The following is an 18,717-nucleotide window of genomic DNA, read 5'->3' as shown; positions in this document are numbered from 1 at the left end:
CCACATTTGTTACTTCAAAGCTGTAAATCCAAAGCCCGACCTTGAGCATAAACAGTGTTGGGATGTGTATTTTCCTTGTGATCACAGGTGTGTTCCAATAATTTTTGGCTGGAGAGGATTAATCCATTTAGATGGTGTAACTGCAGCCAGGCTTTGTTTAGCTGCAGAGAATGGCTGGTGACAGATGGGATATTGAGTTTTTTTTTCTTTGCTACAGGAGAATGGAAAGCAACACCCTGCCGAGTGCTAATCCTAATGACACGGCGCAGGGGGATTCGCCGTTTCTCAACAAACAGTAATTACAACATGGAGGAACTCAGTCAATTTGTCTGTGTGTGATGCCAGAGCATAAGACAAAAGACCCACGCAGCCGACACAGTGCAGCAGGCTCAAGAGTCGGGAGTTTTCCTCCCACCATGTCCCCTCTTCCCACAGTGTCCTGCCCAAAAAATTCCAGTATTCCCCAGTTTGAGTCCCGCTCCCTCTTCCTCCCACAGCCTTTCCGGGGAGGTCATCTTTATTTGGAGTCTCCCATAATGATTACAGCAGCTTTTTCTATTAGTGAACAGGAGTGATGGAACAGCTGGTATTAGGGTGTGTCTCACATGGAATTCCTTAAAACAGAAATGCAGCATCGCAGCACGTCTCTTTGCACGAGGGCGAAAAACCAGCCTACATTTGGGCATTTTATAGCCGTCTAACCGCTGCTTCAACAGCTCTTAAATTACTATACTCAAGGTGTAGTTTGGAGCTACTTGACTCTGAAATATAGTCATTTAAATCCTCTTGAAATGGATAGATATAACCACGGCATCTAAAAAATGAGCATCCACCCACACAGCCATGACTGACATGTGTTTTGACCTGCTCATCACAGCATTCAGGTTATTGCAGGGCTCCGACAGCTGCAGGCGTGTTACATTTAGGATTTTTTAAGACCTTTTTAATGCCAGCTGGAAATTTAAAACCAATTTACAATAACCAAAATAGAAGAAGAAAAAAAACCTGACACCAACAGAACTGGGCAATACCAGCATTTGTTGGTGTGTTTTTGTGTGTGTGTGTGTGTTTCTCACTCTGTGGGATTCCAACAACATAATTCCCATCCTCCAGATATTGTAAAATGTTTTACGTTTTACATAAAATACATTTGCACTTCCTCATGTGACAGCGTGACAGTGACAAAAAGACGATACCACTTAGGGATGTCAGTTTCACTTTCAATGGCTAAAAAAAAAAGAAGCAGAATGATGTAAAACACAAGAGGTCTTTCCTTTCAGTCTGACACTCCACTGAACTTTAGCGCAGCATTTCAAAGTGCCCTCCATTCAGACAGGGTAAAATTTTAATGTTTTGTGATGGAAATGTCTTGCCTTTAATTGCGTACTGTGTTGACTTTGCTGACAGACAGCCGGCTAGCCACTTTAACAAGCAGAAACACAGTGCCCACTGCCCACCATCCAGTCTCCACCGATAAGCCAATGTTATCCTTGGCCCCTCTGCACTGTGCACCACCTGGGTCGGGTGGGAACTAGCTAGTGGCGCTGCACATTTAATGATTACCACTAGTAACCCACTGTGGAAACATGGTAGCTACCCTCCGATCTAGTGCCAGAGAGTAAGCGGCTTCTTTTTAAGCTGCACACTTCTTTGGCATTGTTAACTATGTTAGCACCACGATCCATGCTGGCAATGCTAACAGTGCTAACAAGGCTAACAGTGATGACAAAGTCAACAATACTAAAAAGGATTTGTGGCAAAATGTTGGGTCTGGACGCCATTCATTATTTTTTCCGTGGCCACTTATCCTGATAGGGGTCACAGGGGTGCTGGAGTCTCTGCTGCTGCTGCCAAACTTTAAACCTGTTCACCTCTCTGCTCCTGTCAGCTGTCATTTTAGGCGGAATCGTCGCACCCTCCTCCACCTCATTCCCCTCCAGTCACCTTATCCAGAGCCCAGGACAAGCTCATTAAAAGCCTACTCCTATTCACATCCAGATCCCCAGCTCCCTCTTCATCTCATCCCATCACCAGCATCACCATTACCAGCATCTAGACGATGTTGTCTAATCACCAAAGACTTAACGTGCACATGTGTGTCTCTTCTGATTGAAATGCATATTTTTCTAAACAGAAGCATCAAGACAGACTCAGAGTCTGTGATACAGTAAAGTAAACACATCAGCGTTGCCCTGCTGAAATACGCTCAGTGTTGCAAACGTCCAGGGAAAGCAAAGCCCGAAAAAGTTTAAATATTGAAAGAAGACGTGAGAGTCCCTGATGGCAAATGGAAAAGCAGGAATTCCTCCGACCTCAGGTGAAAGGAAGCTGTCAGACGCTCTGCACCTCCTGTCCCGGAGTGAAATCTCCTCTAATCACCGAAACCATATTGGCATTCACGGCTACCTCTGCTGGAGATTCAGCCCTTGTGTGTGTTATTCTTCGTGGGGAAACAAGTTTAAATAATTCACAGTGCTTTCCATAATCAAGGCTTCCATCTTCTCCGTCACCCCGACTTCATCTCCCCTAACTTTTTCTGTTTTTTATACCCCACTGCCCTAACTATTCTTTTAATATAATCCTGGGGTGCCAGGGAGCCCTTTCCTGAATTATTCATCCCGTCAGATCAAGACATATAAACAAGTCTGCCGCTCTCTCTTTTCCCCACCTCCCACTCCCTCTACATGTTATCTCTCACCAACACTTGGCTTCTCCGGATGGGAAAAAAAAAGTAAGAATATTTGATCCTGGGTGCTGTTTGTGTAATAAACATCAGAGGTGAGAAAGAAGCCAGTCTGGCCCCTTGGAGACGAGGAAAAAAGGAAGAGGCGGGGATGGAGGGATGAGGGGATGCTGACACAAACGTCTGCTTAAAAAATGACAAGTAACATGAGACTGTGCAGCGTTACAGGCGACGTTTTATAACCTCATATTTCTGAGTCACTTCCACCACATCTTCCTGTGACCCCTGAGGCAATTGGATGAGCCTGGCGTTATATATACGTATACTTGGGAAACAGTCTAATCCCAGATAAACAGATATGACCTGCATTTTCTATTCTGGAGCTCCCTTCATCTCCACTGCTGTCGGGCAGATGAAGACGGACACTGGGTCACGGGGACAAGACTACTTTAAAGCTCCGAGCAGCGTACCAAACTCCCATGAGTCATCTCCACGGAAATACTGCTGCTCGTGCAAGCCTTCATAAATAATGTAGAGAGCTGTATAGGCGTAAACACACAATAGCTGTCCGTGTAGGAACCAATCATTCGAGAACGAGGCCTGGAAAATTCATTTTTGCAGGGCGGCAGACGGACAAACACAAAGATGGCCTCGAACAAAGCAATTAATACGACTCTCACAGCTTGAGACTGTGGAACAAAGATGCTTCTCTTTGATACAATCCAGCTGTAACGCTGCCGCCGTGCTAATGACGCGACTTCTCAACCAGGTTTTTGATGTTTACATGAGCCTGATGAGCTGGAAATATCTTTAGAGGAAGCAGCACAAATATGGTTCTTTTTAGTGTTAATGTTTTACAGCTATTAGGGCTGTTCTGTAACAACATGTGCAGCGCAGGGTTCAGCTCAGTTCACGGTTCCCGGTGTGTTTTGAAATAAGTCTCCTTTAGATGTTACAGAGTCGGCGGCTTGTTACAAATGTCCACAGATGTGTGCAAAGAGATAGTCGGAGAAAATATAACTCACAGAGAGTAATGGCACCTACACACACGACTTTGAAAGTTGTTAGGTTGTTGCACTGATCACATTACAGGACTGTTTGTCTTATAATGAGGTATCTTGATGTTGTTTGGGTTTGCACATAGAGACAGGGCGTCACACAATACAAGACATTTCACTACAAATCTGTCTGGTCTCCAAACTATGTTTAGTCAACAAACAGAGCAGTCGCCAAAAGAAAATGCTGGCATTGTAGGTTTCCACAAACCACAGACACATTACATTTGTAGGTTTCCTATGTGTCATATCAGCATCTCAAGAGTGACATCAGGGGGAGGAGAAGATGGTGGATTGAATTTAGAGGTGGTGATGGTGGTTTTGTTTCATTCTATTTCCTGTTAACATGCAGGAACACAGCGCCCACTGCCCAACCTCTGGTCTCCACTGGTCAGCTAACGTTAGCCTTGGCCACTCTCAGCTTGTTGCAACACTCATTTGGAGATTACTGCTGTAACGCTGTTCTGGTGGTAGGATGGCGTTGCTGCAGAAACATGGTAGCCACCCTCTGGTCTCCCCCCAGGCAACCCAGGTGAGTAAGCAGCCTCATTTTAAAGCGCAAAACCCTTCTAGCATTTTGACCTTGTGAGCAACAATAGCCACTGCTAACAGTGCTAACAGAGCTAACTGTGATAACATATTTAGCAATGCCAAATGGCTTTTGTGACTTAAAATTGACTTAATAAACATCACTGCCGATATTGACGGTCAAAACAAATTTTACACCACAGGATTTGGACTCTTAGACAGGTCCAGATATTTGATCTGCTAGGTATCTCTCAGACGTGACATTGGTGTATCTCTCAGATTAAGTCTTTGAATATTCAAACATAGCGATCATCGCTCATGGGAGTTAGCGCCAATTTGCCCCTGATTTGGGGCTTTTATTTTGGGGGGGGGTCTCCAAAAACTGTTGACAAGTGAAAAGCGTGTAGTGTAAACACACTATAGAACAAGAAAATCATCACCAATCTCATATCTCTGTATATAAAGCTTAGGTGGTTAGCGTAGCTTAGCATAAAGACTAGAAGAAGTAGAAAACAGCTGGCATAGCTATGTCCAAAGCTAAAACAATCTCCCTACCAGCACTTATAAGATCACTAGCTAACAAATTATACCTAGCTTGTTTAATTCAAGCTCTAGAATTGTTGCATAGTGTATTTTTTACCTTTGGAAAGAGCAAAGTTAGCTGTTTCCAACTGCTTTCTTTATGCTAAGCTAAGCTAACTGTCTCCTGGATAAAGCTTCACATTTAACAGACAGACGCAAAACTAGTGTTGATGCTTTGATCTCTGTAAGAAAGCAAATCAGCCAGTTTACCAAAATGGTAAAATATTCTTTTAACATATATTAAATAGCTTATTAAAAATAGCATTTAGCAATTGAAAAACAACCAAAGGGCAGATCCAAATATAACCAGAACACTGCTGCTGATGTTGTTTCCCTTTCCACAAGGCAAACTGGTGAAATCTGAAAACACTGCGAGCTGGTCCATGAGGTGAGTTCAGTGAACCGAAGGCTGAAACCCTTCTGACAATTCATTACCGTGTTTACTGAACCTCGATGGAGATGAATGTAAGCACGACCTACAGGCGCACAAGCTGGTGACCTCGTCAACCTCGGAGTATCAGTTCTCCAGGAATTCAAGAAAAGAGCCACGTTTTCCACCTCAAAATGGAAACGTTTGGACATTATTCCGACGGTTTTCCAAAAGCTTTAAGGCAACAGAGAAGCGTCTGATGTTTCAGGTGAAATAAAATGACAGTCAGTTTCACCCCTAAAAGTCTGACAGCACTTGAAAATAAATCTCAAGTGTTTTCCAGATCCTTCACTTTCACAGAGGACTCCACAGTCCACCAAAGAGACTTTCATTCCAGCTTCTGAGGCGGTGCACACCAGTTTCACAGGCGATAGTGTTGTGTGTTTTCTACGGGGATTTGAGAAAAATACTTCAGGTTTAATGGGACACTTTGACATTTTGAATTTGAGCTATTTTTCTGCACCAGACACTTGTTGCCTGAAACAAAGAGGTGGAAAACCTTTCGATACTTGTGCATTACTCACAAAAAAAAAACAAAGGTGTTGTCAGGTTTTGTCACCAGACCAGAGGGGATAGATCATGACTCTGTGTACCTCTGCTGCTGACTTTACTGACGACTGAAGCCAAACTGCTCTCACTTTGCTTGCATTATTTAACCTTTTTACATGTTATTTTATTTAGTAAAAGGAAGGGTATCACTGTGCGTATGTGTAGGGCTGCAGCTGATGCTTACTTTTATTACTGATTTATCTGCAGATTATTTTCTCCATCAAAAGTTTGGCTTTCAAAGTGTCAGAAAATAGTGAAAAAATGTTTTACATTTCCCAAAAGCCAAAGTGATGTCTTCATAATTGATTAATTGTCCAACCACCAGTTCAAAATCTGTCTCTTTTACTGATGGTTGCCCAGCAGTCCAGATGCTGCTGAACACAATATTCACTAGGGTTGCAGTTGTTATCGCACCATGTACATGTGCTTATCTACAATATTAAAAAAATCACAACTGGGTGGGGGAGGTCACCTGCACGTGCACATCTCCTCCCTGTCCTCTTGATGTTTCTTCAATCAAAAGACCCTTGTTTTCATTCCTTAAGGGGTCACAGTAGCATGAACCATGATATTTTTATATCGTCGCCGAATAATATCATATCCTTGCAACCCTATTCACAATTAATACCATGACAAAAGTTCACCACAGTCAACTCATTGTTTTTAATCACGCGATTTTAATCTGCAATATAGTCATAAATTGTTCCCTCCCTACTCGTGACTTTTAATTATGTGGTTTTATGTTCATGGACAAAAGCAACACAGGCAAGTGTGTGCGTGTGTGTGTGTGTGTGTGTGTGTGTGTGTGTAATTTATAACTCATTATGCAGATTTTCTGTCTCTTGCATGAGAAAAGCGGCGTTTAAAAAAGGTCCTTTCAGGAGAGAAATGGGAGACGGGATTGTCTGGACTGTTGGAGATCAGGCCCAGGGCGTAATGGGATTCGTGATCAATGCCATCCCTTTTCATGATAGACAGCCAATCCCTTCTGAATGGCTTCACCACTCAAGAGCTAAAAAAAAATAAAAAATAAAGCTCAATTCCTTAATGCCTGACCTTTGAGCAGTCTCCGAGAGAGAGAGAGAGAGAGAGAGAGAGAGAGAGAGAGAGAGAGAGAGAGAGAGAGAGAGAGAAAAGTCTGCTGAAGGAAAAACACTCTAAGAAAACGACTGCCCTGTAAGAACTAAACCTTGACGATGACATTTTGATCTGCTGTAAGCCACATGCACCGGGCTTCATCGACTCTAAAAGGAAAAGTCAAGGTCAATTAGGTCACTGTGATGCCGTGAACCATCAGCTGCAGCATGTGCAGGTATTGCAGCACCGCTCTGGCCGTGACCACATGGCTCAGCTCCCCCTTCTTTTTTCTTTTCTTTTTTTTTTTTTTTTGCAGGAATGTCCAATCGATTTTCTGTAGTGAGAAAGTGGCGCTCTCCCCTTGTCAGTGAGAAAACTCTGCCGGAATATTAACAGGTAGTTGCCATGGCAACAGGAGACTGCTGCCTAACAGCGCAGTGATTGCCTGAGCTGAAAAAAGCAGCATTTCTTTTTCTGTCTCATTTTTTTTTTTTTTTTTTACTGTAAGTAAAAGCACATACACAAGAAAACTCTCTGGCTGCTCTGTGAGTTTTAAGCCCCAGAGCCACATCCACATGGATGACCAGCCATCCAACAAAAAGCATCTCATCATAGGGGGATGATTCAGTTGGGTAATTGCTGCATCTAGTGTACCAGAGAGACATTTATTCTCTCATCAATAATGAATGAATGTACTTGGGACTCAGACCACATTAGTAGTGAAATGGCCAAAATGATTAAACGGCCGACCCAACTGGCTAACTGCAAATGTCAGCCGTAGATCCATGACCCAGCTGTTGGTAGGAGCCCACAGCACTGAGAGAAGCCCCGATGTGCATTTACGGCATTGTGAAGGTCTAATTAGTAATACATTTTTCAGTGTGGTCAAAGCTCTAAAGCTCCCAAGTTGATTAGAATCTCATCTATAAAGAAAAACGTGGCTTCTTGACGTCATCAGCTTAACCTCTTATAATGTCTCTCAATTATACATATGGTAAATTAGGCTTAACCATATGGTGATGCTAATTTTGTGAAGTTTTATAAAAATCTATACCTTGAACGCAGTGTAGGAAGACCCCCAAGTCCCAAAAGGTGATGTTTTTTTCTAAACTTAAGTGGAGGAAATATGGATCTATTTATGTTATGCAAACAAGATCCATATGTTGTGTGCTAAAAATGTTATGTTGTGGGAATAAGATGCAGTGATTTACCATAAATTAATATGCTTCTCCACCATGCAGATGTCCACAGCCACCTCAATAGAACTTAGAAAAGTTTTATTTTCACTGCCATATAAATAAATTCATTCAACTCTAACACAACTACCGTTACGGCCTTGTGGTTTTATGCCAAGTTGCAGTTAAAGTTTACATCAATGTCTGTGAAAACATGGACGCTTCACACATCTTAAACCCGACAGCATAGAAGATCTATACAATCAGCACTGTTTCAAGATGGACACCCAAGATTAGTGTCACCAATTCAGTATCTGACCAAATGTCTCTGCTTTTGTTCCTGAGTAATAGCCAGGAGAGTGTTTTTGCAGAATATCATGATGTCACAGTGAAGTTGACCTTTGACTTTTTGAATATAAAATTTCATCACTATATCATTTTATTCTAAAGGACATTTGTGTAAAATTTTGTCCTACTTACATATGAATTCTTGGCCTAGTTTTGTGTGGTTACACTGACCTTTGACCTTTGCCAACCAAATTGTAATCAGTTCATTCTTGAGTCGAAGTGGCTGTTTGTGCCAAATTAGAGAAAACTCCCTCAAGGTGTTCTTGAGATATTGTGCTCACGAGAATAGGACGGACAGTCCGAAAACATAACGCCTCTGATCACACCTATTTAAACACTGAACCGTCCTCAGAAAGAATTAGCTGCTCTATATATTAATAAAAATTCCAAGCTGGAAAATGTATAGATGGATGTTCATGAGATGCAAAGAAAATTACAGTCCTATAAGCTGAATCCTGAGCACTCAGGACACAGATGGCAACCACTTCACAGAAGACAGTATAGAAGTACCCAATTATGCACAGCATGTATTCCCATATTAAAAAGAGACTATGCAACTTTTAAAAAAACAAACACAGCGGAGAACTGAGTCTGCTATAACCCTTCATGCTCTCTTCAAAACTAGACTGCTCTGACAAAGACAGTAATTTTACCTTCAAGAACACAGGAGCCGCTGGTCTGTCACTGTGTCAGTGGTGGGTAAAGCACTGAAAATCTTATTACTCACATCAAACTGACTCAAGTAAAAGCAGGGTTCCTACAATTTTTTATGGACAAAATTTCAAGTACCCATAAGTTCATTAGGTTCCCTACTTGCTTGGCATTCTTCAAACATGTCAGATTCAAACTCAAACATAATTTCAGCTACCTGGCATACATGATGGGAGAGACGGGGTAGAAAATGAAACGTCCATGGTGGTAAACAAAATGTTGTCACACACCGACGCATATTAGAGCACACTATTCCAACAGCTACAGAAAATAAACCTGCCATTATGTTGCATAATGTGGAAGGTCATCCACGGAAGATTACTGTGACAAGACTTCTCCAACACCTTTGACGATCTTTTACTAATTACATGACTTAAAAGGCCTGGAAAATGTGCTCATAAAGTTCCATGACTTTCCCAAGTGTGGGAACCCTGTAAAAGGGAAAATTACCATATGAGAAACCTCAAGTGAAAGTAAAAAAGTACCTGGTAAAAAAGTTACTCAAAGTACAAGTTACTTTCCATTTTAATATTTCTAGGGTGTAGGGCAAAATAATAATGACTAAATAGAGCAGGCCAGCTAGTCCAACAACTAAGGAAGCCTATACAAATGAACAATCTCTCACTCTTCCTCCATCTCATCCTCTCTACCCCTCTCTTCCTCATCATACCATCAAAAATTAACATTACTCATGAAAAAATTAACACAACAGAGGAGGTGTTTTTAAAAGCAGAGATCTCAGCAAGCACTTCATCATCTCACTGTTGTCATGTAACAGTTTTTTAGATTTTGGTATCAAATATGCAGCCAGATGTGGTCAGGGATTGTTTCTGGAAGCTGCCTCTTGTTCTGTAGAGCTTCACCACCTAGTCTTTACAGATTCATCAGCGTCATCCTCCTCATCAGCCATCAGCCTCAGAGTCATCAGCCACCACCACCACCACCACCACGAGTGTACTCCATGGGGGGATTTATCCTGCTGCTGCTCAGATGTCCCTTGATCACAAAATATATCCTTCTGGTTTCAAAGTGCCAAAGACGTCTAAGCATCTGTTACTATATACACTCATCCTGTATTAAACCTTATCTGTATTTAATTCCTCTGTCTCAGATTAATCTGCCTCAATGTAGATTACTTTTAGGTGGCTAAAATACATTTTGCTGCTGTCTCATGGCAGTATTCCTGCCAGCTTCTCCAACTCAGGGAACACCGACCACCATCTACTGTAGGTAATACACTGACAATGCACAACCCCACCTCAAAACAACCCAAGCTATCCCTATAACTCATCGCATTCACTCCATTAAAATTCAGTACATTCTGGGTTTTGCTGCTGCAGACTTACATGGTCTGAAGAGGTGGTTAATGGTAGAAAACTTTAGAAAGATGCTGTGTACGTTGTTGAGTAAATCTGCCGATTGTATAGATACTCTCTACATGTGCTCCGGACTCAATACAATCATGGAAAATGAAGGCAAATTCAATGTGTCAAGTTACATACAGTCGTCTCCCTTTAAGACCCTTTCGTGTGCAATTTGCATACTGACAACTCCTCATGGAAAATATCTACATAAGCATTAGACGTTGGTAGTTGGCTCAAGCATGTGCACACTTATAAATAATCCCCCTGAGATACATATCTTGTGTGGACAAGGTAATTTGTGCCCACAAGATAACATCTTATTCCCACAAGATAAAAAAAAAGGAATCTTCTGGGACTTCAGGGGCGTCGTAACATAACCATCTGCAGCCAGAAATAAATTCATTAGTTGGGCAAAATAAATAATGAATAAACACACATTTCTGGCTGTCTCGCATTAGAGTCAGACCAGTTACACGGGAAGGAGGAAGCTAATAAGACCAAGGAATCTTGATACTAACAGAAACAATGAAATCCATAAAAACAGGTGTATTAAACATGCACATGTCGCAGCTGCGGCTGAGCAAGCCCTCGGTAATGGTGAACATCCCGGTCACAACTGACATATACAAGATAAAGGACCTTTAGATTAATGTATCATAACCCAGAGTTGTTCTTTGTAATTTATTATTTCAGTCCTCACCGGCTCTGCCTCTAAGTAATGTCTGTATAAAACTCCCATCTGCACACAGTGACAGCCCCACAGTAATCACTGACGAGCACCTACTACATCAGGGATAATAGCTCGGTTCGGTGTGGATGCCGTATTCTGACATTGCCCTTATAAACGATTATTTCACTGGCTTTCAGCGCCTGTTCGCTCTGCAGACAGACAACACACAAAGTGTCAGACAGAGAGTAGCGTGATTATCTTTCTCACACAGTGTGGGAGCAGCTCTTAATGGAAGTCCCTGCATTCTTGCACCTAAAAGGGTGTCACGGAGGTCCTCGAGTTATTATAAAACAGAGCTCACCAAAGATCAAAGCCGAACATAAATCTGCTGCCTCTAAATCTGACTCATGTTCATCAGAAATAAGGGTCGAGATGCAACAGAGAAGGGTGTCCCATTCCCTCGGGACTAGGTCTATCACCATACCAGAAATGTAGTTGCTGATACCAATACCAGCTAAAAATCCACAGTTCTCATTACCCAACTTGAAACCACAGTAAAAAACGAAAACAAAACTAAAAATCCCATGTGAAAGAAACCCCAAACATGCAGCTAAACTCTCAACCTTCACATCCTTTTAATAGACTACTGAAGTGTGTTGGCCTGTCTGGCTCAGTTTTATATTGGTTTAGGACTTATCAGTCCTAATGTGGGGTTCCTCAAGGTTCCATTCTAGGACCTGTGTTGTTTGGTCTTTACAAGCTGCCAGTGGTAAATCTCACCAGAGGACACGGGATTCATTTTCATAGCTATGCTGATGACACACAACTGTACATATCTTTATCACCTGATGACAGCAGCCCAGTTGATAAACTTGTTCGATGCACTGATCACATTACTGTTTGGACGTCACATAACTTTTTGTAATTGGACAAAGACTTAATTAACAAGGCAGGGGTGTCCATATACAAAGTCGATGTCCTTGTCACAGTGGCTGAGGGTCTGCAGTCCTTTGCTGCATGTTACCCCCCACACCTTCACGCTTAGACTATCCTATCCAATAAAGGCAAAAAGCCCAAAAATAGAATCCTCAATTATCTAAGCAAAGGCCCAGAGAGAGAAACCACTAACTTAAATCCTTGGCACAATATCCAAAGCCTCTAGCAAAAACTATGTGTCTGCTCCTTGACCCTGACTTGAATCTCACATCAGTAATCTCACATCTATCTCATGGTCTTGATTATGATGGTGTACTTCAATGAGCCGTGTGAAGTCTTTTTGTAATCAGATGCATTGTGTGTATCCTTGAGGCCTTACCTCTTCATAAAAACACATGGATAAGTTTTTGAGTCTTCAAAGCTGTGCAATCTTTACAGTCATGTTTGCTAGCTTGCAGCCTTTTTCACTGACTTTGTTGACCCATCGCTACATTTCTTTGCACATCACCACCACAGTACCACCAACTTGTCTTACCCAGAATGACAGGAAACCACTGGATGACATGTGCTTTGCGTCAAACAAATATGCAAACCCACTCATAAAAGTGTGGCTCCGTAACTCTGCCTTTAAGGCTTTAGTGCTCTGTTTACTCTGCTGTCACTTGCATTTAAACGACTCCACCTCCAAACCTGCATCCACCTGCTGGCTCTTAGCCTATGTTCACCTTGGGGGTAAGTTATTACGGTCACTCCTCACTTCCTGCTGTGCAGAAGGTGGTGTTTATTTGTGGAGAGCGACAAGGTCAGAGTCTAGACGCCTAACAAGCTGTGCGTATTTTACATTCACATAATGACTTAACTATCGATCTGTTCGCCACGTGGGATGCTTCATATCTGTCAGTAATTCCTAATATCTCTGACTCTGAAATACAACTAAGGTCAGACCTGACCACTTGTAATTAAAGCCTGTACGATATGACATGAAGTTGATATAATATATTGTAAAATGGACGCAGTACAGAAAAAATAAACATGTCCCCTGTGTAAGAACCATTTCAGCCTCATGAGGCCGCCAGCGTGGCTTCATAATTGTCCTCCTGTTTAATCTTCAGTTGCTGCTCACCAACCTGAACATTCCTCCATCCGCTCATTACCATTCGAATGATCCACTGTTTTCCATCACACTTGTTTCCAGTGACCCCCCCTCTCCCCCCCAGTGTAATATCTTCCAACAAGATTGGCCCTCACATCCTCATAAATAAATCAAAACAAATAAATGTATCCGGCCATGTAATGAAAACACATGCAGATGTGTTTACTTGGAATGTTTTTTTTAACAGCCTGTGCTCATCCACTGCGAACCAGCTGTATCTCACTAACAGTAAAACTTAGATTTCCTTCCTTTGATTTCCTCGGCATGTTTGCAGACTTTATCTTCTCCACATATTTGCATCACTGCAGTCTTTTTTCTCAACTTGTGAACTACGGTGTCAAGCATACAAGTCTGATTTAAAGTTTCACTGAAAATTCCACAACTGAATATGAAAGTCGCTTCAAACTTGCCAGCTTTTTGTTACTAATATATTTATATCACTACGTCTTAAGTTCGTAGATCTTAAAAGGTGCTGTCCTTTTCTGCGTGGGATGTATAATGTTACACTTGTGTAGTCTGATTCTTTGAGTATATAGCGAATGAGCTGAAACTCACTGTTGAGGTAAGATACAATTTAAGGTGATTATTCCCCTTTCACTTTGTCATTTGATACACTGTTAACATAAACATAAAAAAGTACATATTTATTTTCAGCTAAATATGCTTAAAGTATGCAGAATACCCCCTTCATAGTGTTATCTTCTTAGGTATAGGGTAACTTAACTTTTCAGATAAATGTAGTAGAGTGAAAAGTACAGTATTTCCCTCTGAAATGTAATGAAGTATGAAGGTGCATAAAAATTGTGCTTAAGTACAATATCTGAGTGGATGTACTTCACTTATCACCACTGCTCTTGTACCATAATGACTCATGTAACACAGAATTTGATGCTGATTAAGTCCCTCACGGCTCTCTTCACCTCCAGCCGCCCGATAATGTTCAAGGTCTGCATTTCTATGACAACCACACAGAAACATAAGATTCTCATGCCTGAGTTTATATTCTGTGTAAAATGTGACATGGTAGAAAATATACCTATGTGCTGTGCAGCGGTGGAAGACGTACTTCGATCACTTACTTGAATAAAATTGCCTTTATAACGATGTAAAAACTTTTGAAGTTTTTGTGGGTCCGTAAACGCAGCGCAGGTGGAGCTCGCCATTGGTTCTTTTTTCCTTCAGCGCGGGAAAAAAGCCCCTTCACGGGGTTGGCAATTGATCTGTTGATTCATTCAGAGCTGATCGACGAATTAAGAGGAGCAGCTGCTGCAAGTGAATGCAAACTTTTAGACCCAGCAGAATGAATGTTACGCTGCTCAGTCTGTGCCAAGTGAGCTCTGTGCTGAACGGTTTATATATTCCAATAACACTCCTAATAAACGGTACAGCTTCAAAAATATGAAATGTATTTGCACAGATGTTTTAATGTGGTGGGCTGCCATAAATAAATGAAGGTATGGGAAACACATGTATTTATCTTTGTATTCTATAAGCTCATGTTTTTTTTGTTAATCTGAAAATTAACTAAAGCTGATGTAAATTAATGCGACCTCACTTTGTTTTTGTAATCTGCAATAAAGCTCATTCAAGTTTTCCCTGCCTCGTGAGCACTTCGGGTCCTACTTCGGGAACTAGAACATGGCTCAAAACTGTGATACCTCACAGGCTAAGTAGCCGAGGAACTTGTTAACACAGCAACTAAACTGTCAGAAAATAATGTTGCTTAGCAAAAAGTACTAAATATTCCTCTTAAATATAAAGGGAATAGCACAGTCGAGAAAGGCATAAAGCTGAAATACTAACATCAGTATCTCAAAATTGCGAATAAATACCATATATTAGTCATTGTACTTTCCACCTGGGGCTGTGAGCTAATATTAAATCATTAAAAGCTGAACTGTCGTGAAAATCTTAATGCGCCCTTGACATGTGGCACACAGAATTTAAGTTACTTTTACAACTTTGATGTCTAAACTTTAAAACCCAAAATATTAATTTGCCTCACTTCACTTGTAGCCACATAAATGGCTACAGCAGTTACAAGGGACATATTTTTCAGAGCGAAAGGTGCAGCACCAGATGGCCTTCCAAACAACTTTCTGGTCCTGAGCTTGGTATTAAAAGCTGTAGTTGGTAACTTGGTCACTATATCATGTTATCATGTCCCTCGTCCTCCTTATGGTGCTTCTAATGAAGCTCTAGCAAAACTTCAGTCAGGAAGACAACATTTTTCATGCTCAGGCTACAAGTTTTCCTTCTCACCCTGCCATTCACTCTTCAAATGCATGCTCACTCGCTATCTCTCAGTGTCATTGTCTGGGTAGGTCAATTGAGTCATCAGCTGATTCACAATCAACCAAAAGGCACAGTGACACATCTTCTCTGTCAGCCTATCATCTTAATGCTCCTCATTTCAAATATGGTTCATTGTCTGCCGTAGTTCTTTCTTGCTGCAATCGTGCGCGCCCTCCACCTCCCCATTACCACGTCGTCTTAACAGATTCATCAGATTCATCCGTCTCAGCAGTCAGCAGCCTCAGAGTCATCAGCCACCACCACCAGTGTCTGGACTCCATGGGGGGATTTATCCTGCTTCCACTCAGATGTCCCTCGATCACAAAATATCTCCCTCTGGTTTTCAAGCACCAAAGACTCAGCACAAATCATATGATAATCTGTCCACTCATATTCTGTGTTAAATATCATCTTTACATCATTCTTCTGTCTCTCCTGATTGAAATGGAATTTGCAAGAAACCACCACACATGAAGGAAATAACCAATCAGCTGTCAATGATGTCAAAACAAACTGTCAAACTCAGCAGCGCTGATCAGATATGAGTCGAGATTCTGTTACTGCATTGCCTATTTCTGCCTTTAGTGTACTGTTAAGCTGTAAAACGAGAAGTTTGTGACCCGTCCATTCTCGTCTGACTTCCGGCAGACGGCGATACAGCCTCTGGGGGCAGACCCCTGATTTTTTGGCATTCCGTTTTGATTTGGGCGGAGGAGGTGAATTTCCGTTTCCGACTTCCGTTTATATATAAGTAAATATGCTGAACCATTGCGATGGATTCAGAGTTTGCAGTGACGCCAATTATGTTCCGCCTCGTTAGTTCACCGCACAGAGCGTTTAACCTGGCAACAACTGCAGCCGGCTCAAACGTGATTGGTCAATATCACGCGGACTACAAACAGCCTACAACCGGAAACCAGGGCTCTTCCGCTCTTCTTCCGGAGGCAAGATCTCCGGGGTTTGCCTACAGACTCTACATTCACTGAATGTAGAGTCTGTATATAGAGACTAGAAACAGTCGAGCCAGAAACGAAGGCCGCCCAAACTGTCTTATGTACTACTGTCTGGATTTAGTTACAGTTTCAGCAAACATGACAAAAGTTTTTTATAAAGTTACCAAATGTAGCTTTAATATGATAAACCCTGATGTTCTGCATCATCATTCACACTGCAAACAACCCCAACATGAACAGGTTACGTCAGTCTTCACAGGTTGTATTGTTGCCTAATCTATTTGCCGAGTCATCATCCTAATCCTTCATCATTCGGGCACATTTATCATGCCGAGCCAGATGGATTGCAGGTGGCACGCCAGATGCCTTACTATATTTACAATCTCCATCTAGGGCCATATCACGGCACAAATTAAATCAACCTTCTTTGTGTCTGGAACAACACACCACTGTCTTCTGTGCATGTCTGCTGTTTGCATTATGCACATATTATACATTCGAAATGAGTGGTCTGCATTCCTCGGTTGAGATGGTTCAGTCTGTGTTCTCAATGGAGCCGTCTGACTCATCCCGATCACCGGGGGCGAAGAGACACGGAGGCTGCGTAATGCAATCAGACGCAACACAAATGTCAGGCTGTGTGTAACAAGCGAGGACAACGAGAAGAAAAACAGCGGGTCAACGATAAAGAGGGTCAGCTTTAAGTGGTCTGAAAATGATAAAGCAAACACACAAACCCATAAACCCATCGATAACAGTGCTATTAATCACAAATACAGAAAATAAAGTACAAAAAAATCCTTTTTGATCTATTTTATATCATCGTTTTTCTCTCACTCACGACTGAAATAGACTACTGATGATATAAGAGCAGATTTACTTGGCCATACTGTTTACATAAAACTTTAATATCCCACAGTTAATTCTCTTTTATGGTGTAAATAAAACCTTCAGCACCATATTGCAGTCCATCTTTGGTGAACTCACAACATATTAAACAGTCCACCAGCACAAAAGGAGCAAACACAAGAGGATGTTCCTCTGCAGGCTTTGATTAGACCCCAAAAACTCATCTCTGTTCCTAAAACTACACATTTAGAAGTTTTTGTCCATGGAAAAAAATCCTGTCATACTTTAAAACGACTTAGATGTAACTCTACACCTTTGTCTCAGTTAGTATGCTCAGATCTATAAAAATGCAAATTATCCCCGCCCCTCAGTTACTCGCCTGCAGCTCCAGCGTACCTGCTCACCTTCACTCTGCTCATCAAACACACTAACCTCTGCTTGTAAATGGTAATAGATAACATGACTCCACTAGGCTGTGGAGAAAATGGGCTTCAAAGAATGGAGGGATGAGCTGGAGGGATAGATTCTTTTGAGCAGCTTATCCACAGAGTGGTTTAAAGGTTTTCAGAGATATCTGGGGTTACTATCTGGAAGTGAGAGGTAGAAACGGTCGGCATGTCAACTGATATATGTGTGGATCCCTGCTCTCTGTGCATTATATGTGTCGAACATTTTCAATATATGTCCAAATGCTGAAAAAGCAATAACAAGTCACAAATGAAATGTGCTGCTATTAGATAAACGCTGGTGCCAATCACCAGCTCTAACAACTTGAAGTAAAAGTTCAACTCAAATTGGAGAATACTGACACATAGCTACACCTGCTTCTGTTCTGATACCACTCGTTTCGCCGTAACGTTGCGGGATTGGTTCCTTAGGTTTGTGATGTATGAAACCCTGGCTGTTACAATACATTTTTTGAAGACTGTCATTGATACTCTGTGGTTCTAATGTGGAAAAGCTCAGCCATTGTGCTGACTGCTTATTTTGCTCTTATGTCTTGTAGTATATAAAAGTAAAATTTGACTCTAACTGGAGGGGATCGTCCAGCAATTTAAATAGGTCTGGTCAGCCCAGTCGAAAGAAAATGTTGGCACATTTCTGCAAACCAGAAACATTACATTTGTATGTTTCATATGTATCATATCAAAGTTTTGAATGTGATATTGTACATGAGCTGACTTTGTCATCAAAAGGCGTAGGGGATTGTTGACGGCAGACGGTGCGCTAGACTTTTTCGTCGCCGGTCATTTTGACCGACAGGGTCATAAAAATCCGGTCATAATCTATTTTTACCGGTCATTTTAATTTTCGTTTTTAAATGATAATAAAGATATTCAAAGACATTTAGTTTTCATT

The 18,717-nt window shown here is 41.5% G+C and overlaps 1 protein-coding gene across 1 annotated transcript in view; it reads right to left on the bottom strand.

The window, feature by feature from the left end:
• Window positions 1–18,717, bottom strand: part of btbd11a (BTB (POZ) domain containing 11a) — a 288,723-nt gene that overhangs the window by 104,421 nt on the left and 165,585 nt on the right. The gene's annotated exons all lie outside the window — the stretch shown is intronic.

Source organism: Epinephelus moara, chromosome 23 (genome assembly GCF_006386435.1).
Source record: "Epinephelus moara isolate mb chromosome 23, YSFRI_EMoa_1.0, whole genome shotgun sequence".
NCBI lineage: Eukaryota > Metazoa > Chordata > Actinopteri > Perciformes > Serranidae > Epinephelus > Epinephelus moara.
This window is presented reverse-complemented; position numbering and strand designations above follow the sequence as displayed.